A 23,194-nucleotide genomic window follows, 5' to 3' on the forward strand; every position below is an offset into this window, starting at 1 on the left:
ACTGGGAGCAAATATTTGCAAATGATGCAACTAACAAAGGCTTAATTTCCAAAATATATGAACAGCTCATACAACTCAATAACAAAAAAACAAATAACCCGGGCTCCCCCGGTGGCGCAGTGGTTGAGAATCTGCCTGCCAATGCAGGGGACATGGGTTCGAGCCCTGGTCTGGGAAGATCTCACATGCCGCAGAGCAACTATGCCCATGAGCCACAACTACTGAGCCTGTGCGTCTGGAGCTTGTGCTCTGCAACAAGAGAGGCCACGACAGTGAGAGGCCCGCGCACCGCGATGAAGAGTGGTCCCCGCTCGCCGCAACTAGAGAAAGCCCACGCACAGAAACAAAGACCCAACACAGCCATAAATAAATAAATTTAAAAAAATAACCCAATTGAAAAATGTGCAGAAGACCTAAATAGACATTTCTCCAAAGAAGACATACAAATGGCCAAAAGGCACATGAAAAGATGTTCAACGTTGCTAATTATTAGAGAAATGCAAATCAAAACTACAATAAGGTACCACCTCACACTGGTCAGAAGGGCCATCATTAAAAAAAGTCTATAAATAACAAATGCTGGAGAGGGTGTGGAGAAAAGGGAACCCTCCCTACACTGCTGGTGGGAATGTAAATTGGTGCAGCCACTATGGAGAACAGTATGGAGGTTCCGCAAAAGACTAAAAATAGAGTTGCCATATGATCCAGCAATCCTACTGCTGGGCATGTATCTGGAGAAAACTATAATTCGAAAAGATAGATGCACCCCAATGTCCACTGCAGCACTATTTACAACAGCCAAGACATGGAAACAATCTAAATGTTCATCAACATATGAATAAAGAAGATGTGGTGTATAAATATATACATATACACACACACACAATGGAATATTACTCGGCCATAAAAGAGAATGAAATAATGCCATTTGCAGCTACATGAATGGACCCAGAGATTATCATGCAAGCAAAGTCAGAAAGAGAAAGACAAATACTATATGATACCACCTACATGTGGAATCTAAAATATGACACAAATGAACCTATCTATGAAACAGACTCACAGACATAGAGAACAGACTTGTGGTTGCCAAGGTTAGGGGAGGGGAGGGATGGACCGGGAGTTTGGGGTTAGTTGATGCAAACTATTACATATAGAATGGATAAACAACAAGGTCCTACTCTATAGCACAGGGAGCAATATTCAATACCCTGAGATGAACCATAATGGAAAAGAATATAAAAAAGAATGTATATATATGTATAACTGAGTCACTTTGCTGTACAGCAGAAATTAACCAACACTGTAAATCAACTATATTTCAATAAATAGAATGAGGGCCTCCTTCCTCGTTCTTGTATGGCTCTATTTATCCTCATCACAGCAATTTCTCAGGGCTTTCACTGTGTCTTCGCACCCCATTAGACTGTGGGCTCAATGCTGGTAAGGACAGGCCAACTTCTCTCAAGTTCTATTCTGTATCCCAGTGCCTGGCACTGAGTAAATGATCAACAAACCTGAGTAGCTGAGTGTACTGATGCTGTTACCAAAATATACACCAGGTTTTGTGCTTTCATGTAAAGGTTTAAGTAGCAAGACTTTAGGAACCATTCCAAGAGACTGGCTTCCTTTGTTGTTATTAAAAAGATTTGGGGGGTCTAGCTAGTTATAACTACTTTTATTCCAGAGTTTGTACAAGGGCATGTTTTACCATTTGGGCAGAAATTTTGATTACTGTGGCTTTTTTTTTTTTTTTCGCGGTACGCGGGCCTCTCACTGTTGTGGCCTCTCCCGTTGCGGAGCACAGGTTCCGGACGCGCAGACTCAGCAGCCATGGCTCACGGGCCCAGCCGCTTCGCGGCACGTGGGATCTTCCCGGACTGGGGCACGAACCCATGTCCCCTGCATCGGCAGGCGGACTCTCAACCACTGCGCCACCAGGGAAGCCCCTACTGTGGCTTTTTAAAAATTGGTCCTCAGCTGTTCATACGTACAAACAGGCCAATGTTTAGGGATGCTATGTTTATGTTCCTGACCCAGCTACTCAACTAGAGCAATAAAGTGGCCAGAGTTGCTGATGCTGTATTCTTATGCTTACATTAACATAGAGCATATGTTAAAAATCTATACAAAAGTAGCAATTTCATTTAAAAATTTAGATAAAACCCAGGAGACAAAAGGTAAAGGATGACTCTATAGCAAAATGCTGCCTTATTAGTCAGTTTATAAGATTTAAAAATTGGGGGTCACTGGTCAGACTTTTAGTGGGAGAAACCAGAGTGAAGTTTGGGGCAACTATTTAAAAGTGCAAAAGGGCAAGTCTATGTTGACAAGCAATAATGTTATATTAGAAAAGATGGATTTAAAAGAAACAGTCAGCAAAGCATAAACCCCAGTTCCCTAAAACATGTTAAAAACATTTATGTGAGGTTTTAAGTGAAAAAGGTCCACTTTAAAGTCTGTTTCCAAACGTGAAAGAAGAATTGCTGATTCCACGTGCAGAGGAAAAGCACCGGCTGACAGACAGGCCCTTTCTGGTGGGATGGTTGACAGGAGACAGTACTGAGATTCTCCTCTTGTGGTAAATAAATCCTACCCTATTAATACTTCCATGTTCTTAAATTATCACATAGCCAGTGACCTTTAGATGTAGAAGGATCCTAAGATCCATCTTGTCCAAATTCTCATTTTATAGATGAGGTTTGGGAGGGGCGCTGATTCAACATTTGCCTACACTCATTCCAGGATGCTGGCAGAAGCAGAACTAGAACGGTACAAATTCATTTCCTTGTACTTTATTAATAATCAGAAAAAACATTATCTGTTCTCAATCAGCCCGCTGCCATTTGAACAGTGTAAAGCTGAGAGATTAGAAAGGCGCGGAGCAAAAGCATTAAGCATGAACAGCTGCATTTCCCAGGCAGAAGGGTGGCACACAGTTTAGTTGTGGGAGTATTTCCAATTTGCATGAATGGAACATGGACAAGTAAGATAAAGCTGGCTCCAGAAAAGTAATTCCCCCAATTTCCATGAGCCTGGGATTTGGGAAACTGTGGTCTGCTCTGGAACTCGGGGACATGACGAACGATACTGGGAAGAACTCCCTAGGTGACCTCAACCTATGCACACACAGAGGCTTGTCAAGGTCCCAGGTGCTGGGCTCGCCCACGGGTTGTGGCTGAGACAGAAAAACAAAGGAAAACAAAAATGCTCCCCAAACACGCACATAAGCAAAAACGATCTTCCTGTGTTCTCTGCCAAGAGAACTGGAGCCACAAAGGATGAGTTCAAGAATCTGATTCATCCATCAAGACAAGTCAACTCAGTCTAAGGAGGCTAGAAGGGCAATTGAGGTAAACAAAAGTTCAGTTTCAGAAAGAGGCTTTGCAGAAAACACAGAGGCCATCCCTGGAATCCAACTCCATAGTGAAAACAGAAAAGGGCTCACTCTTAAGGCATGGAGTTCTGAACACGCCAACAGGTGGACATGTTCCAAGGGGCAGCTCCAGAGGCAAACAGCACCAAGATGTTAGCCCTCCTCCCATGTGGAGTCTGGGTTCTGAGCCAGCTCCTTGCTGAGCTGAAGAAGCATCTCTAGTGAAGAAGGCCTGAGAGCACTGTTCAAGTTCAGCAACAGCTAAGGAAAGTCATATCGGCGAAAAGTACTTCCCCTCCAGGAGTGCCAAGCTCCTGGGCTGGCCTGGAGCATCGACCCTTGCTCATGGTCAAAGCCACTACTCTTACCTGTATCATGTCTCTGGTTTGGCTGGCCAGTTGTTTCCCCAGTTCCCTCCCCCACTGCTAGCCCCCATGCCAGCCACAGATTGGAGTTTGTGTCCACATTCTCTTTCTCTTTGTCTCCAGGTATCACTAGAGTATCTGGTCCAGATCCTGTTCATGCCTTCTGCTTCATGGGTCTCCCATCCCCTTATCAAATCCTCCCTTTTTAGGTGGAGCCGAATTCTGCTGCCCTTGAACGTGGGCTAGACTTAATGACTCCATTCTAATGAAAAGAATGTGGTGGAAGTGACAATATGTGAATTCTGAGACTAGGTCATTAAAGGCATTGCAGCTTCCTTCTTGCTTTTTCTCAGATCACTTGGTCTGGAAGAAGCCAGTTGCCATGTTGTTAGGATGCTCAAGCAGTGCGATGGAGATGTCCACGTGATGAGGAACTAAGCCCTCAGGACAATAGGCATGTGAGTGAGCCAACTTGGAAACAGATTCTCCAACTTCAAACTTTCAGATGACTAGCCCCCACCGACATCTTGACTGCAACCTCATGAGAGACCCCCAAGCCAAAGACTATTTAGATAAGCCAGTCCCAAATTTCTGACCCACGGAAACTGTATGAGATAATAGATATTCATTGTTGTTTTATTTAGGCTGCAAATTTTTGACTAATTTATTGTGTAGCAGTAAATAACTAATACAACATCTTTGAGCTTTCTCTACCATCAACTAGAGTTGTCCCTTAATTAATTATAATCTCTTTTTGGAGAAGGAGGGTTTTTTGTTTTTGTCATACAGTTCTTTCCTCAAGGGTTACGACAAAACCTCCCACATTTGTACAGTCCTCATGGATGGACATTTATTGATTTGGGGTCATTATGGCTAAGTCTCAAGGAGATCACTGCAATAATGATAATATGCATTTTCAAGGACTGTTCTTTGTACATGCTCTCCTAGAATCTTTTATGTTACTTCATCGTTATATAAAAAATAATTGGACCTTGTATCCCCCCAGGATCCCCCAAACATAAGCCTTAACTGTGAGCATTTGTAACCTTAAACAGCCCATAGAAACTATAAAAGACTTTTTTTTTCCCTTAAGGGTCTATATTCACACTTTAGGAAACAGTGAGATTAATCTGCCATATACTACAACATGGATGAACCTTGAGGACACTAACCTAAGTGAAATAAGCCAGTCATAGAAAAACAAATGTTGCATGATTTCACTCACACGAAGAATCTAAAGTTGTCAAACTCATAAAAGCAGAAAGTAGAATGGTGGTTGCCAGGGGCTAGAGGTGGGGGAGATGCAGAGTTGCTGTTCAATGTGTCTGCAAGATGAGAAAGTTCTAGAAATTTGCTGTATACCAATGTGCCTATATTTAATAATACTGTATGTACACTTAATTTGTTAACAGGGTAGATTTCACGTTATGCATTTTCTACCTCAATTTAAAAAAAAAGGAAATAGTGAGATTAAAATGACCTTATTCTAAGATTCACAGCAGTGATTCCTTTTTTGCAACGCCTTTTCCAATACACCACTGAGTGTCATGTCATCCCCAAGCCCCCTCAAAACTAAAAAATTTTTTACTTGTTTTTACATTAAAAAACAAAAAATGTTGCTCTCTTCTTCCTGGAGGATTGATAGGGTGAAAAGGGAGGTAGGATCTCATACAAACCAAACGTAAGGATAGGTTGTTACAATTCCCAGAAGTTTGGGAATCATTGATCTGGAGATATGTTGAGGTTTCAGAAGTATGCTTGAAAAAACATCTGACATGTGCCTAGAGCCCGTGCTCTGCAGCAAGAGAAGCCACCGCAATGAGAAGCCTGTGCACCTCAACGAAGAGTAGCCCCAGCTTGCCACAACTAGAGAAAGCCTGCGTGCAGCAATGAAGACCCAATGCAGCCAAAAATAAATAATTAAAAAAAAAAAACTTTCAGGCAAAGAATCAGAAAAATGTTAGCCATAAAAAAGTACAAATAAGTAATAAAAAAAAATCTGAGCATTTGAAAAAGCTAAGCTCCAATCAAAGGACTGCTGTTGCCAGTTTACTATCTAATTCTCCATAGAGACAAGACCTATAGACATCATGCCCAAGAGATCAAGGCAAAACAGAAGCCAGTGAAGACTCAGATAAGAAATGAGCTAATGCCCAGATAAGAGGAGCCTAGTAATGCATCAGCAATGACAGAGAAAAATAAGGAGACTGAAATACTTTCTATCCGTTAATACATGATTGGGGTCAAAAGTGAAGAACAGGGCTTCCCTGGTGGCGCAGTGGTTGAGAATCCGCCTGCCAATGCAGGGGATGTAGGTTCGAGCCCTGGTCTGGGAAGATCTCACAGGCCACGCAGCAACTAAGCCCGTGTGCCACAACTACTGAGCCTGCGTGCCACAATTACTGAGCCCACACGCCACAACTACTGAAGCCCGCGCACCTAGAGCCCGTGCTCCGCAACAAGAGAAGCCACCGCAATGAGAAGCCCACGCTCCGGGGAGGAGCCGGAGGAGCGAGCGGGCCCGCGAGGCAGAGAGGCAGGCAGGAGGCCAGAGCTTATTTAATGAAAAGTGCCACAGACTGAAAAACCAAACATGAGGGTAGCAGGTGCTGCAAAGTTGGTGGTGTGGTAGCCGTGGCAGTATTTTTACTGACATTCTATGTTATTTCTCAAGCATTTGAAATAAAAATGGATGCGAGTTTAGGAAATCTATTTGCAAGGTCAGCAATGGACGCAGTTGCACGTTCCACAAAACCTCCCAGGTATAAATGTGGGATCTCAAAAGCTTGCCCTGAGAAGCATTCTGCTTTTAAAATGGCAAGTGGAGCAGCCAGTTGTGGTAGGACCCAAAATCTGCCTGGAGGAGAATGTTTTAATGAGTGGTGTTAAGAATAATGTTGGAAGAGGAATCAATGTTGCCTAGGTAAATGGAAAAACAGGAGCTCTAATAGACACCAGACATTTTGACATGTGGGGAGGAAATGTGGCCTCATTTATTGAGTTTCTGAAGGCCATACAAGATGGAACAATAGTCTTAATGGGAACATATGATGATGGAGCAACCAAACTCAATGATGAGGCCCGGCAGCTCATTGCTGCACTGGGGAGTACATCTACTACTCATCTTGGTTTTAGAGACAACTGGGTCTTCTGTGGTGGAAAAGGCATTAAGACAAAAAGGCCTTTTGAACAGCACATAAAGAGCAATAAGGACACAAACAAATATGAAGGATGGCCCGAAGTTGTATAAATGGAAGGATGCATTCCCCAGAAGCAAGACTGATGTGGAGAAAATTGAAGAGAGCTCACTTTCACTTGCTAATGGGAAAGCCCTGACAGAAAAACTACATGTAAATATTTTAAGAGCATGCAGCCATCTCGGTGTGTGCATGACCATTATCTCTTTTGGTATCAGGATTATTTATTGCTAAGGTAAATAGACATCTTTGTAAATAGTCATAATGAGCAAATCACTGAACCATTTCTAAGCACATCTCCCTAATGGTACAATGTTCAGACTGCGATGATAATGGCATCTTTTAATTCTAAAACCATTACCCAATGGATAACTGAACAGAAGTGAAAACTATGTCGATATAGGGCTTCCCTGGTGGCGCAGTGGTTGAGAGTCCGCCTGCCGATGCAGGGGACACGGGTTCGTGCCCCAGTCCGGGAAGATCCCACCTGCCGCGGAGCGGCTGGGCCCGTGAGCCATGGCCGCTGAGCCTGCGCGTCCGGAGCCTGTGCTCCACAACGGGAGAGGCCACAACAATGAGAGGCCCGCGTACCGCAAAAAAAAACAAACAAAAAAACCCTATATCGATATATATATACTAGTCACTGTGAAAATCTATCATGGGATAATACGGATTTTAGGGAGGAGACTTTTCTTTTATAAATATATATATAAATAAATATATAAATATATATATAAATATATATATAAATAAATATATAAATATATATATAACCTTTTGATGATAGTATCTTTTAAATTAAAAAGATATTGGGCCAGTTGTGTGTGTAATGTTACTTTACAGTCTGACTCCCCTGTTCTATTTCTTTTTTCTTAGTCTTTCTCTTCCCTTCCCAAGAAACCTAGAAATAAAATATGAAGACTTATATCCAATATGTGAAAAGCACAACAGAATTCTTTGTTTAATGTACACAGTAAAAAGTAAATATATAAATGTAGGTGGCATCAGGGCTGTAGCTTGCTGGATTTTGTGTTAACAGTGTGCATAAGTTGATTTTGTATAAGCTATTTAGAGTAAGACAGGAGGGGGCAACTTCACAGAGCTGAGGAACCAGGCCAGGTCCCTTCCCCAGCCTTGGTAGGTCATTCAGGACAGCGTGTCAGTATAGTTAGAGAAATACTGGCCTAAGTTTTCCTTAGTTAAGTGTCATCAGCATTGACCAAATGGTTTGGAAAGAGGCATGCTTTAATGTCACAATAATAATTTTGGATTGTAAACCAAGAAATTCTGTATTTACTTTCATCTAACTTCATAATAGTAATTTTTGCCTGAAAAGATGACGACATATTTAAAAAAGTCCTAATTACTGATTGGGACTGATAACATTTAAAAATAATTTGACACACAATGACTTTATACCCAACTCTACATAAAAATATAAGAGATCTAACTTCAGATGTTCACAAAATGACTCAAGTTTTTAAAATATTTTTAGGGCATTAAATATCTGTTGTGTGTGAAGTGTCAAGCTGGAACATAAAAAATGTTAACAATCAAACTGCTATTCACAGTAAAAGGCAGCACTTCAATTTTGGATTTAATTTTAGATGACTTATATAAGAAAAATTAAAAGCGGTATTTTTTATTTTGTTATAAACCAAGGTGAAAGTTATTCAGCTATTTCTTAAATATCAGGGCGTCTGGGGGCACCGTTTCTTCCCTCAAACTGAATCTAATTCATGTATGCACCTTATACATCTAAACAATTTTTGTAGACTTTTCAGATTTTTGGTGCTGATACACTAAATCACATTCAGCATGTGTGTTTTGACATTTAAAATACTTCCCTCAATTCTGTAAATTAAAAGAATGGCGATTTTACAGGTCCAGGGATTGTGAAATAAGTGTTGCTTTTTTCTTTTTAAATAATGAGAATAACTACTCTTGGTTTTTACACTGTGAATTTTTTGGTATTATCTGGCAAAGTAATATGCCTATAGAACTTCACACAGATTTGTCAAGCGTGTACTGTACTGCTTAACATGCAAAATTAAAGTCATTCCCATGGGTAAACACACTAATATCCTCAGGCTATATCTTAACATGGATAGAATTTAAGTATCTAGATGGCAGGACATCCCTTTCAAGATAAGGACTATCACGTGATAGCTTTGTAGAGCTGTATAAAATGCCAAAAGAAGGGATAAAGATTGGTTATGTAACTGTTTTCATGCAGTATGCTATTGTTTCAATTCTGCCTTGTATAGATTATGTCAACATAACTTTGGGAAGCAATAATTTTACTATATTTTATTTTCAGATAGCTTTTAAAAATCAGCATTGTAAATGCAGCAATGCTCCTTTAATGTTCAGAATTTTCATTAAAATCAGAAATTTGGCATTGACACTTTGGTTTCTTTTAATGGTGTTGAAGGACTTATGGATGCGTATTTTTTAATTTGTAATCATAGAGGCTGTCCCAGACTGTTAAAAATCAGCAAAGACAGTAGGAAAATAAGTGATATGTGGGAAATTAAAGAGAAATTGAGGTAGAATCTTTATATTCCTGACTTTAATTTGATTAAAGTTTATCACTGTTCTTTCAAAACAAGAAGCCCGCGCAACGCAACTGAGAGTAGCCCCCGCTCACCACAACTAGAGAAAGCCCGTGTGCAGCAACGAAGACCCAACGCAGCCAAAAATAAATAATTTTTTTTTTTTTTTTTTTTTTTTTTTTTTTTTGCGGTACGCGGGCCTCTCACTGTTGTGGCCCCTCCCGTTGCGGAGCACAGACTCCGGATGCGCAGGCTCAGCGGCCATGGCTCACGGGCCCAGCCGCTCCGCGGCATGTGGGATCTTCCCGGACCGGGGCACGAACCCGTGTCCCCTGCATCGGCAGGCGGACTCTCAACCACTGTGCCACCAGGGAAGCCCAATAAATTTATTTTTTTTAAAAAAGTGAAGAACATGCAGATGGCAAGTTTCTGTTATATCATTTTCCACAAAAAAGGAAAAAATATCGAAAGAGAGGAAATGGCACATGAAGGGTTAAATTTTCAGGATGCATATACATAATTATCATCGCCATGTAGTAAACCAGGAATGGGGTTAGTGGAAGGCAGGGAGGGAAGTGAAAGGAAACTTCGGGTGTTATATGGATAAGGAGAAAGGGCCAAATTATGTTTAAATTTAGAACATTCACTAATGCTCTCCAAGTTGTCTGACAGCTGGAATGTGCTTTCGCTTCAATCATTCCTCAACTTGCTTTTTTTCTTTTGTTTTTAACATTAAAAGCGAATTCTGTGAAGCTTTTCAATTTGCCATTCTGGTGTGCAGAATCCATCTGAAGGACATGAGAGAAAAGCCAAAGCTCTAAGGAAGTCTTTCTAGCCAAGACTAGAGAATGTTCTGAGCCTCTTGCCCAGACATTACAGTAGGGTCCAGGGCGGGGGGCTTCCTCCAGGCCACCACTCTCAGGCTTTCCTCCAGGAGTGACAGAGACTGTTATATCCTCTCCTTGTATGGTTTCAGGACAGAATATTACCATGAGACACACTGACTTGCCCAGGAGGGAAACTCAAATTGGTGTAGAAGCCTGAAGGCCCCTCTGAGTCTCTTGGACCATCTGTGGGGCTGGACGGAGCAGAAGAGAAGAATGAAGATGGCAAATGAGCAGAAGCTGGGCAGGAAGCAGAGGCGGGGCCACGGGGGAACTTCCAGTTACTGGGATCTCTCTCTCTCTCTCTGGGTTGTTTATGGTCCCTCACCACAAAACATAGATGGGAGGTCCGCCACCAGGAGTTCTCTTTAGATTTCCTGCAGGAATCTTAGGTGAGTCTTTCTTTCTTCTAGAAGTCCTTCCACAGTAAGATGTTTTCTCTTCAAAATGCCGATCATACTCACTGTACAATGTTGTCTTATTAAGAAATAAATTTTATAAAGAGGAGGCTGGTTTAAATAAAAATGAAAATCACGTAGATACTCATTTCATGTTTGTTTTTTAACATCTTTATCGGAGGTTAATTGCTTCACAATGTTGTGTTAGTTTCTGCTTTATAACAGACTGAATCAGCTATACATATACGTATGCCCCCACATCTCTTCCGTCTTGCATCTCCCTCCCACCCTCCCTAACCCACCCCTCTAGGTGGTCACAAAGCACTGAGCTGATCTCCCTGTGCTATGTGGCTGCTTCCCACTAGCTATCTATCTTACATTTGGTAGCGTATATATGTCCATGCCACTCTCTCACTTCGTCCCAGCTCACCCTTCCCCCTCCCCGTGTCTTCAAGTCCATTCTCTACGTCTGTGTCTTTATTCCTGTCCTGCCCCTCATTTCATGTTTGACAGAGCTTTTTCTATCTTTGTTTCCCCTATCCTGTCTCCCACTCCCAAATCTGACTATATTCACACAGATTCTGTTTATCTATGCATTTCCATTATGGCTAACAGATAAAAAAAGCGCATTTCCCGCTGAAAATCACATTTAACAAATCCCTTTGGGGGACAGAAAGAAGTGCACACCATTGAAAAAGATTAGTTTGTAGGAGGCAGAAGTCAGGCCCCAATCACTCCTTTGCGTTAAGCTCTAGTTACAATCAGGTGGGCGCCACAGGCCACATGTATAATGATGGAAGTTTCTCAATCTCTGACTGTGGGCCTGAACCTCTGTGAGACCACAATCGGCCTCAAAAACATGCAAAATGAACCACCAAAAGTTTAAAGAAGAATGCTTCTCTTCTGAATGCCTCAGACCCCTTGAGCCGGCTCACAGATTTGGGGGAGGAGTAATGAGCAACGAACACAGGGGGGCCTCAGTGCATTTTTCTATTTGGTTAAGATTGATTCCTCCTGAAAAACAAATGTGCTCGATCTTGAAGATCCATGCTGAACAGTACAACACAATGTATTCAAGAATGTACTGAAACAAAACTGCTCATTAAAAAGGCCAATTTTTCTGCAGATGGGCTCTCCCTGCACGTGTTCGTTTTTCACTACCTGCTGTTTCTTCTGCTCTAAACACACCAGGCTCACCTAGTTAAGGAAGCCCCTCGGTCCTTGTGCATGTGGCAGTGGTGAAACCTAGCTGGAGGAAGTGTGTGAATCAGTACAAGCTGCAGCAGGAGTATATTTTGGCCAAAACTGATGCTGATCAAGGCACAACTCTAGGTCCTACTGAAGGCACCATTTCTTATATCTCCGGGGTATGAAACACTAGCTTGGAACTTACAAAGAATGTTCCTCTTTCTTGCTCTAGCCTTTGGAAAGCCTCTTCTAGTCAAACACTATGTTCCATGCTGCTATTGAGTACATATATGTCTCATCAAATCAGGCGAGTTCTGCGTGGGTAAGAGAAGGACCAGTCAGTAGGAGGCCTACTGGGGCTGTTACATTTAGCAGGCCTATTTCCTTCCTCTATCTGTGCTGACAAACAAATGTTCGCTTTCAGTCTGGCACTGTCCCCGGTTCTTGATCATTCAGGCTTAGACGAAGCGACTCCAGATTCCAACGCTGGCGGGTTCCAACACACACGAGGTAAGACAGCTTCCCTTGGCTTTTCCTGGGTGGTCACTCAGTGGGCAGGATCCTGTAACAGCACAGGCTGGGCCATCACCCCCGCCCACAGTCCTGGCTCCCAGCCCAGCAGAGGGGGCTGGGCTGGGTCAATATCATGACAGGTGTAAGGGAGCCACACTGGTGTTGTGCATACTGTCTTCCCTCAATATCTGCAGGGGTTTGGATCCAGGAGTACTCACGGATACCGAAATCCACAGATGCTCAAGTTCCTTATATAGAATGGCGCCGTGCGATGAATACAGTTGGCTGTGGGTATACGGAGGATGAAAAACCCATGGATTTGGAGGGCCGGCTGTACTTGGCGTGGGGGAATATCTGGGGACTCAGGAAGGCAGGTCCACAGTGGCTTTCAAAACTTTGAGCCTGCTTAAGAGGTCTTGTCTTGAACAGCTTTTCTCCGCGGATTGTGAACCCTTGCTGCGGGAAGGGAGGTGGTTATAAAGAAAGCCAGAACTGCCTGAGAACTAGGGTCTCTGGATCAGAAGGGGCAATAAGATGGGCCTTCTGAGTAGCCTCATGAGCTTGCACGGCTGCGAAGGAACTGGCTTGGAGTCAGTCAGGATAAGACATCAGAGTCATCATCAACACCTCCAGCTTGCCCCACCATCACTGCCCATTTGTGGAGAACTTTATAAACTGTGTTATCTTACCTGACCCGCAGCACAGAGCTGTGGAGTTGGTTGAGAGCCTCTGTGACCCCTAATGCACAGAGATGAGGAAACACAGTGTGCATGTGTACGGGTACTCAGTAACCTGCCTGAGGCCAGCGACTCACACAGCGGGTCCTGGTCTGAGCACACAGATCTCCAAACTGCATTTTCTTTGGAAAATGCACCTCTTAACACAGAACTAAACCGTTTATTGTTTCTGCCCATCCCTCCCTCTCTCCTACCTGCCTTGGAAGGTATTAAAAGGTGAAAGTGAGCCATCATTGGCAACTGGGTTCTGCCTGTCAATCAGGCAAGCCGAAAAGCACTACATGATTCTTTCATTTATGTCTGTCACTATGCAGGATGCTCCAGTTTCCTCTCCAGCCTTACTTCAGCGGCTTAATGTCACTCTTGCCAAAATGCTCCATTCCTTTTCCTTTATCTCTCAATAAAGGAGGAGGCCCTCCTTTCATACGACCATTTGCTTGCTGCCCTATTTATACCATTCTAATAACTGAGCCCTCTTTTTTGTTTTTTTTTTTTTTAAAACACCTTTTCAGGGTTTCCCTGGTGGCGCAGTGGTTGAGAGTCCGACTGCCGATGCAGGGGACACGGGTTCATGCCCCGGTCCAGGAAGATCCCACATGCCGCGGAGTGGCTGGGCCCGTGAGCCACGGCTGCTGAGCCTGCAGGTCCAGGGCCTGTGCTCCGCAACGGGAGAGGCCACAACAGTGAGAGGCCCGCGTATCGTGCAAAAAACAAAAACAAAAAAACACCTTTTCAGACAGCTTGCTTCAAGTCTTTCAATTAAAAGAAAAAAGATACAGCTCCTTAAAAAAAAAAAGTCACCAGCACCCAAGTATTGCCCTGCTTCAGGAACTTGTACTTCATTTGGTATACTCTGTGTTGAAACAATATAGCATTATCTACTTTGAATACACTAGAAGCTTTTTTGTATGAGAGACATTAAATCTGGTTGGAACTCAACAAGAAACAGTGTCATGTGGGAAATCCTTGCCTGTTGGACCCTTGACTGATCACATTTCAAAGCCCAGTGCTGTGCTAAAGGGCATCTTTCTTTAAAAATAAAGCAATCCTATTAGTCAGATCCTTCTCTGCACACCATAGCTTTGAAGGAATTTGATAGTTTGCAAATTCAAAGTTGAAAATTAAAAACCCACGAATAAGACTTGAATCCATTTATTCATGGTAAAATGAATATAGCTTTGAAAAGTCTACCCTCATTAGGATCATTTCAATGTGATCTGTGATCTGGAGTGAGTCTGTTTAACTAGGCTCTTGCCACAGAAAGAGACCCATTTTCTAAAGTAAGTCCTGTCTTCAAAGGACTCAGGAGATACCACAGAATAATATTAAACAAAGTGCAATTCTTTTTCGAGAATGTTTCATTGTTTTCTTAATCAGTGTTATTTTTATTTTGCCAGATTTAGAGTACCTCTTCCCCTTCCCCCTCAAATGCATTAAAATAAACCCTGGCCCCTGCTGGAGTGATCAAAGCTTCCCAATTCACAGAGGAATGTCCGTTCCTCCAAGCCTGGGGAGGTTTCCTAACTAATGAACTAGAAAACTGTCAGATGTCTGGTTGCCAAGTAATATATTAAAGTGCTTTTCTAATGAGATTTCTGCAAGGTAACTATAAAACCATGAAAAGCACATTAACCTTCAGTAAAGCAAAAACATTTAAAAAAATAACCAAATGCCTTTAAGGAAAAGAAGAGTTCAACACAGCAGCTAAAAAGCTGAAGAGAATTTGACAAGTGGAAAAATAAAGCCCAACAATTTCACATCTGAGAAAAAAGGGTGGACACAAAGCAGAGCAATGTAGGAGTTAGATCAAAGGGAGCCACCTGATGATCTCAATATGTGACTTTAAACGTCTCCCTCTCCATGCACCCGTCTATTTGTAACATGGATCTGTGATAAACATAGCTACAAATGCCCCCTCTTATGAAAAGAAGGAACAGCTCTTCATTTTTAGAACTTGTGCCTGAGAACTGAGGAACAGTCCACACAAACCTTGACTGTCAAGGATCCTTTTATTAGAACCAACATGAGGAACTCTCACGTGAAATACAAACAATAGCAATGACGCAAAGCCTCTACCACGGACCACTCTGAAACAGTTTGGGGAGATCCTTCTAGTTGGCTTCTGCTTATCACCCTGCCTTTATTATTTAACCATGGAGTCTACCATGACATCAGTGAGGCTAGGAGGCTGGAGGCCATCTGTCTGGGCCTGCATTTGTGTGACCCTGTGGCTGCAGTGTGTTCTGTATTGACCCGGTCAGTCCTGCAGCCCTGGATCTTGTTCGAACTCTTAACCACCCGTCAAAGACTGGTGTGGGGTCTGAAAACCCACACAGAAGGTGATGTGGGTGTTTAGCTTAAAGAAGAGATGCCTGGGGAGGGGGACTACCTGTTAAGTATCTTCTACCATCTGAAGGGATGCCATGTCAGGGAATGAGGAGTCTTGATTTTACTTACTCCCAAAGGAAGCACTGAGATCAAAGACGCATCGCATATTTAAAGTCAGGGTAACACAGCGTTTGTCAGCAGTTAAGGATCTCTAACAGTTTCAAATGCATCCATGCATGGAGGAGCAAAGGCTGAGAGTTGTCAGGGATGGATTCTTCATTTTATTCACAATTTCAATCAGATCCAATCAAACGATGGATTGATTCCAAAGGAACAATTTTTATTACTTAATATTATCGTTTCTTTTAAATAGCTAACCAAGAACTGGGAAATGATTTACTCAAGATTAATAGAATTAAAGTATTTTTCAAAATATGGTGCCTGGATTTATACAGAACAAAACAAAATAAGGCATGTATTCATGGGTATGAAATATTTGCTTCAATGGGACCATAGAACACAATAAATCAGTCCTCTCTTTGCAGAGGTTCTCCAAGGAAAGCACACTTTAAAAAGTCAAATAGGGACATCCCTGGTGGCTCAGTGGTTAAGAATCCGCCTGCCAATGCAGGGGATATGGGTTCGAGCCCTGGTCCAGGAAGATCCCACATGCTGCGGAGCAACTAAGCCCGTGCGCCACAACTACTGAGTCTGTGCTCTAGAGCCCGCAAGACACAACTACTGAGCCTGTGCTCTAGAGCCCGCAAGCCACAACTACTGAGCCTATGTGCCACAACTACTGGAAAGCCCGCGTGCCTAGAGCCTGCTCTCCGCAACAAGAGAAGCCACTGCAATGAGAAGCCCGCACACTGCAACCAAGAGTAGCCCCCGCTCGCCGCAACTAGAGAAAGCCAGCGTGCAGCAACGAAGACCCAATACAACCAAAAATAAAGTAATAAATAAATTTATTAAAAAAAAAGTCAAATAATTGACAGAACAATGACCCTGGCACTTCAGGTCCAATGCACGTGCTGGGATGCAGCCTTCAGTTGAAATCTGTCCTGACAGTTGAAATCTGTCCTGAAGCTTTAGTCTTCAGGAATGTGATAGAAAATGGAAAGCAAAGGGAACAGAACTGCTGTGTTGTGAACATAATCTCTGGATTCAGACAAATCTAGGTGATGTTGGGTAAGTTACCTAACATTTTGAGCCTCAGTTTTCTCATTGATAAAAATGGGGTAATAATAAGTAGCAGGGCCCACGGGATTGCTAGGATGTGTGCACAGGGCTTCCCATGCTGTCTAGCACACAGTGAGTACTCCATAAACGGTCACTGTTATTTATGATTTCAAATTAATTATTTTAAAGTGGACTAGGATTTGTTTTCCTGGTTAAGGAGGAAGCTGGACCCAATGACTTTCCTAGTTTCTAATCACCATATACTCTGTTAACCTACTTCATGCTAATTGTTTCCCCTCAACTCAGTCCTGCCCCCCACCTCCCCACCAATGGCCATTCACACCAACAGCTACGCCTATTCATTGACTGCTCACCATGGGCCTTCAGGTGTGTAACTAATCTAACCCTGTCAACCACTCTGTGAGGTTGGGGCTGCCTTCCATGTCACAAGAGGAGACACCGGAGGCACAGGGAAGCTGAGTGACTTGCCTAGAGTCGCGAGGCTTATCAATGGTAGAGGTGGGATTCCAAACCAGGCAATTTGGTTCTAGAGCCCAGGCTCCTAACCACTGTCCCATATGACCTTCCAGGTAACCTAAAATTCTGCCTCGACATATCAGCTAACCCATGTGCAGTCAACTACTTGCTGCAGCTGATGAAAAAGTGGTACAAGATCCAGTGTTTGCCTTCAGTCTCCTCTCCTCCGTCTTCGCCACAGATCTTCTAGCTTTACATTCCAGAGCTTCATTCCTAATCACCAATTTCTCTCCCTCCCCACAAAACACCCTGACCCTTGACGGCCCAGTGATATAAATATGCATTTCCATTCACTTGTGGGTTTAGGGTTGTTTTTTTCCTTCAAAAAATGGCTCTATCAAGTTCCTCTGATCTTTGCTAGTGATGCAGACCAGGTCCCTGGAGGGCTGGCTAATCCTGAGCTTACAGAGCCCCGAGCACAGTCAGGCATTTTAGAAATGCACTTGGATGATGCGGAGGTGGTTTCTCTAACAACAGTAAGTTCCTACCATCGCCTGCTGGCCTGGGAGCTGCCACATGGGTGCAGCTGGCTCCCACCCACAGGGTCCCCAACCCTCCTGGGCTCAACTCAGGCCTCCTGCTGCAGTTGCTCGTTCCTTCCTTTTCCACGTTTCCTCTAGCACCGATGGTTAACGCCCTCTCCTTAGGGTAAGAAAAATGACCTTGCTGTCCATGCAAGTAGGGACCACTCATTCCATCTACAACAGATGCACACAGCTACTCGGTTCAACTCAAGAGTATCCTCTCTGCTGTCTTGTCACTTTTTCAAGCAAGGTATTACATTGCCTTGTAATTTCCTTTTTTCTCTTAAAACCAGAACAAACTGCAGGTGATTCCTTGCAATTCGTGTTGCAAAAATTCACATTCTGCCGTACTTCATTAGTAAAAGCTCTTTCATGCCCACCTTTCAACACTGCCCTATGCGATGCAAATAGAACCACTTCAGTTTTCCAGTTGAACAGCCGGGAAAAAAGAAAAAAGAAATAAAATGTAGCAGCACCCTGCTTATCTCCATGTTACACATTAACATGGTCCTCCTTTGCAGAGGTTCTTCAAGGTAAGCACACTTTAAAAAGTCAAATAATTGACAGAATAATTACCGTAAGCACTCTAAGGTCAATGCAAATGCTGGGATGTAGCCTCCAGCTGAATTCTGTACCAAAGCTTCGGTTTTCAGGAATGTAATAGAAAATGGAAGGCAAAGGGAAAGGAATTTCCAAATTTCTCCACTAAGATGTCATTGAAAAAACTAATAGAGCTCAAGGGAAAGAAAGCCCACAAGTCATCTCCTGTCCAGCAATCTCTCGCCTGCTGAAACCTATCACTTTTGCTTTGCTCTCTCACTCTTGTGCTGTCGGTCTCATTAATAATAGCAATCGCTAATAACAGAAATTACTACTATCCTTACCATAACCTCTAATATTGCCTCTACCACCACGTACTGAGCTTATTATATTCCAGGAACGGCGCAGGTTCTCTCATGTTATTTCAGGTTACTCTCACAGGAATCCAATGAGGTGTTTATGCTTATTAGCCCCATTTTCAGATGAGAAATCAGAGGCTCTGAGAGGTTAAATACCTTGCACAGAGCATATCCGTAGCAGGGCCAGGATTCTATGGTACGTTTAACTCCAGAACTTTCATCCTGAGTAATGGCCCATTGACATGGCCCATTCCATCCCCCCAGAGCCCACCATAGGGCTTGGAGGGCACTGGAATGTATGAATTAATGAATGACTACATGAAGAAACAAATCAACAAACAAGTGGATGTGCTTTCTGAAGACTAGCTTTTTAAAGTAAAGTTCTCTCTCATGTCTAAAATGGAGTATGGGAATACTCCATGACTCCACAGTCATGACTTCAAAATGAGATCTCCACCTGCTTAAAACTCAACAGTAAGTGGGCTTCCCCGGTGGCGCAGGGGTTGAGGGTCCGCCTGCCGATGCAGGGACGCGGGTTCGTGCTCTGGTCCGGGAGGATCCCACATGCCGCGGAGCAGCTGGGCCCGTGAGCCATGGCCGCTGAGCCTGCGCGTCCGGAGCCTGTGCTCCGCAACGGGAGAGGCCACAACAGCGAGAGGCCGGAGTACCGCAAAAACAAACAAAAAAACTCAACAGTGAGTAACTGACACAATTGCATTCTACCTACATTGGTCCTCAGTGCTCCCGGCCACAGAGGTAATGGCTGAAATAACTGAAGCTGACATATTCAAAAGAACTTTGATTTCAGATACATGAAGGGTTTCACTAAAGTTGACATCAACGTCTCTTCTTCCAATACTGAATCCCCCTCCTCCCATTGAGAGGGAGCTTGCTGAGTGACATTTATTCTTCTTGCTTTTTATTTAGTACTGGGGAGACAGAATGCCAGTCTTTACCTACATCTCCTTCCCTCAACACACACACATCCAGGAAATGTAAGGAGACAAACCAAACAGCCCATGGGCAGGGAAGTGCTCAAGACACTGTATCCGCACTACCAGTGAAAGCCCTTTGGGTCACAGAAACCATGCTGCTTTCTTTTCCCCTGTGAAGGGGACATCTTTGCTGGCTCTCTGCTCTTCAATCTCTGCTCCCGGTCCTGGGCCAACGCCCCAGAATTCCTCCGGTGGGCTGAGGATGCTGAGAAGTCCCATCTGAACCAACTCACCTTTCCTCCCCCAGAAGTCAACGCCCATTTCCTCTACAGAGCTTCCCCCTTTTGTCAGCATAGGAAGGGAGCATCCCAGCCGGGTACTTAAATTGTGCCTTGAGGGCATACGTTTCGGTGCACTCGTGGCCTGAGGGTGGGAAACAGGGAAACCCGCCCTAATTGCCCTGCTTAGCTCCAAACTTGCTTGGTAATCACTTTGGAATTGCTGGATCTTCACCTTTTCCATCTCTCTCCTCTTCTGGCAAGCACCCATCTATGGGTCCTAAGTAGGAAAGCCTGTCAGAGTATTAAAAATGGTTGCTGCTAAAATGCTTAAGAATTATGGAAGGAGGAAGCTGATGTTTAGATTTATTCCCCTCTACTCCCTCCCACTCACACCATAGACTGCATAGTTTCCCCTCAGAAAGGAAAACATTCTTGACCTCCGTTTAAATGTTTATCAGAAGTTGTCTGGACTTGCAGAGTCTGAAGTCACATTCAGTATTAGTCACATCCTTCTGTGTGTGTGGTGTAACCCTCCTATCAGGCCAGGAGGAATGCCTGGACTTTGTACAGAAACCATTTGGTGCTAGAAGCATCCACTACCACCCAGGGATTTTCACTTAGCCCAGACACAGGCAGAAGCTGAGCAAAGAACTTGAGCTTCCTGATGGCTGTAGGGCTTCAGTTTTGAATAGGTACGGAAAAAAAAAAAAATCCTCTTAGCTCTGTGGGTCCTGTGTGGTCTTGATTTTAAAACAAAGCTCTAGCATGGAGCCTGGAACCAGTGGAGGTTCTAGGTCCTCAGCACAAAATGAGGGTCATTCAGAGTTTTATCCTTGCTCTGAAACACTCCTACTTTGGAGTAGGAAAAATCGCTTTGCCTTCTTGGGCCTTTGATATTGATAAATTAGTTTATGCTTCAGAAGTTCTGTAAGTAGTACGTATCTAACAGACCTTGTATCAATGCGTGAAAGGCACTGTATGTAGACTCAACTAGGTGATGCAGGTGTGTGTCTGAGAGGAAGGTATGACTAAGGCAATAGAAAGTGTGTGGTCTGGCAGGTAGGATAAGTGGGTTTTGGTACCACTCTCACCACAGGCAGGTTACACATTCCACTCGTCCTCAGCTTTTTCATCTTTAAAATGGGAAGTTTGAAGCAATCATCTAGGAGGTCCTTTGGGGGCCAACAATAATTTCTGATATTTTTGTCTCTAATATCTGAAGCTGAGGAAATAGGCATAAACTTCAGCCCAAAGGACACGAGTCACAATAAGAAAGACTTTCCTGAGAGTAACCCTGAGTTTGCAAAGGACACTCTGGAACTTTCCGTTCTAGACCAGTGTGGGTCTTAAACTGTGGTCCAAGAAAACTCTTCCAGGACTGGTGTTTTGGAGCTGTCAAATTTGAAATCTCATAGACTGGGATGATACAGGATGTGGGCATTGGATGGTTATGGTGAACTAAAATATCACTTGAGAATCATTCTAGATCTATGAGTCTACACTCAAAATCTAATTAAGTTTTCTGGTAATTAAAAGAAGGGAAAGAAAATTTCCCTTCACAAATTTAGCAGCTTTTATCATGTTACACAGGGATCACCAATGCTGTAATGGTACAGTATTTTTTTTAAAAAATTTTGTTGGTATTTAAAAAAAATACAAAAGTGCATGCTCATCAACATCATTTATGATAAAAACCCTCAACAAAGTGGGTATAGAGGGAACATACCTCAACATAATAAAGGCCATATATGATAAGCCCACAGCTAACATACTCAACAGTGAAAAGCTGAAAGCTTTTCCTCTAAGATGATAAACCAGATGAAAATGCCCACTCTTGCCACTTTTACTCAACATAGTATTCGTAGTCCTAGCCAGAGCAATTAGGCAAGCATCCAAATCAGAAAGGAGGAAGGAAAGCTGTCATTATTTGCAGGTGACATAATGTTATATATAGAAAACCTAACGACTCCACCGAAAAACTGTTAGAACTAATAGGCAAATTCAGTAAAGTTGCAGGATACAAAATAAATATACCAAAATCAGTTGCATTTCTATATACCAACAGTGAACTATCAGAAAGAGAAACTAAGAAAAGCAGTCCCATTTACAACAGCATCGAAAAGAACAAAATTCTTGGGAACATATTTAACCAAGGAGGTGAAAGATCTGTACACTAAAAACTATAAGACACTGGGCTTCCCTGGTGGCGCAGTGGTTGAGAATCTGCCTGCTAATGCAGGAGACACGGGTTCGAGTCCTGGTCTGGGAGGATCCCACATGCTGCGGAGCAACTAGGCCCGTGAGCCACAACTACTGAGCCTGCGTGTCTGGAGCCTGTGCTCCGCAACAAGAGAGGCCGCGATAGTGAGGCCCGCGCACCGCGATGAAGAGTGGCCCCCGCTTGCCACAACCAGAGAAAGCCCTCGCACAGAAACGAAGACCCAACACAGCAAAAATAAATAAGTAAATTAATAAACTCCTACCCCCAACATCTTCTTTTAAAAAAACAACAAAAAAAACAACTATAAGACACTGATGAAAGGAACTGAAGAAAATACAAATAAATAGAAAGATATCCCTTGCTCATGGATTGGAAGAATATTGTTAAAATGTCCATACTATCTGAAACAATGTACAGATTCAATGTAATCCCTATCAAAATAGTGTTTCTCATAGAAATAGAGAAAACAATCCTAAAAGTTGTATGGAACCAAAAAAGAGCCTGGATAGCCAAAGCAATCTTGACAAAGAAGAAGAAAGCTGGAGGCATAATATGTCCTGATTTCAAACTATACTACAAAGCTGTAGTAATCCAAATGGGATGGTTTTGGCATAAAAACAGACACATAGATCAATGGAACAGAATAGAGAGTCCAGAAATAAACTCACACATTTATGACGAATTAATTTACAACAAAGGAGCCAAGAACATACAATGGGAGGAGAATAGTCGCTTCAACAGCTGTGTTTGTAAAACTGGACAGCCACATGCAAAAGAATGAATCTGGACCACCATCTTACACCATAAACAAAAATTAACTCAAAATGAATTAAAGACTTGAATGTAAGACCTGAAACCATAAAACTCCTAGAACAAAACATAGGGGGTAAGCTCCTTGACATTGGTCTTGGCAATAATTTTTCAAATCTGACACCAAAACCACCTCAAATTAAAAAGCTTCTGCACAGCAAAGGAAACCATCAACAAAATAAAAAGGTAACCAACCAGTGGGAGAAAATATTTGTAAATCATATTATCTGATAAGGGGTTAATATCCAAAACATATAAAGAATTCAT

At 42.9% G+C, this 23,194-nt stretch overlaps 1 protein-coding gene and 1 pseudogene across 2 annotated transcripts in view; one reads left to right on the forward strand and one right to left on the reverse strand.

The window, feature by feature from the left end:
- The window catches only part of IGFBP7 (insulin like growth factor binding protein 7), a 74,866-nt gene that overhangs the window by 26,772 nt on the left and 24,900 nt on the right, over positions 1-23,194 (reverse strand). The window lies entirely within an intron of this gene.
- LOC309960982 (protein FAM3C-like) lies at positions 6,335-7,024 on the forward strand (annotated as a pseudogene). Its single transcript has one exon. The product of its transcript is annotated as a protein FAM3C-like (transcript).

This window comes from Leucopleurus acutus (genome assembly GCF_964270905.1).
Source record: "Leucopleurus acutus genome assembly, chromosome: 4".
Classification (NCBI taxonomy): Eukaryota; Metazoa; Chordata; class Mammalia; order Artiodactyla; family Delphinidae; genus Leucopleurus; species Leucopleurus acutus.